A 586-nucleotide genomic window follows, 5' to 3' on the forward strand; every position below is an offset into this window, starting at 1 on the left:
GTGTCATAGGTCATTCTTTTAAAAGTTTTGCCCTGCCCGCTTCCTGTCTCAGAACTGCAGTAGCACTTTAATTAGAACTGGCCCAAACTTGTGCTTCCTCTAGTCTCTGCCTCTCTCTCAATAGTTCAGTCATCCTTTAGGCTCAAAACAAGTCAGTTTCCTGATTTCTTCCTTTTCCTCACTGCCCATACCCAATCCAACCTCAAGTCCTACTGGTTCCACCTCTCAAATCCACCTGACATCCAGACTCTACTCCTCTGCCATCACCCTAATCCCTGGTAGTATGCTGCTAATGCTAAGTCGCTTCAGTTGTGTCCGACTCTGTGCGACCCCATAGATGGCAGCCCAGCAGGCTCCGCCATCCCTGGGATTCTCCAGGCAAGAACACTGGAGTGGGTTGCCGTTCCCTTCTCCAACGCACAAAAGTGAAAAGTAAAAGTGAAGTCACTCAGTCGTGTCCGACTCTCCGCAACCCCATGGACTGCAGCTCCCCAGGCTCCTCCGTCCATAGGATTTTCCAGGCAAGAGTACTGGAGTGGGGTGCCATCGCCTTCTCCCTGGTGGTATAGTGGATAAGAATTCGCCT

Source organism: Bison bison, unplaced genomic scaffold (genome assembly GCF_000754665.1).
Source record: "Bison bison bison isolate TAMUID 2011002044 unplaced genomic scaffold, Bison_UMD1.0 scf7180017864302, whole genome shotgun sequence".
Lineage (NCBI taxonomy): Eukaryota > Metazoa > Chordata > Mammalia > Artiodactyla > Bovidae > Bison > Bison bison.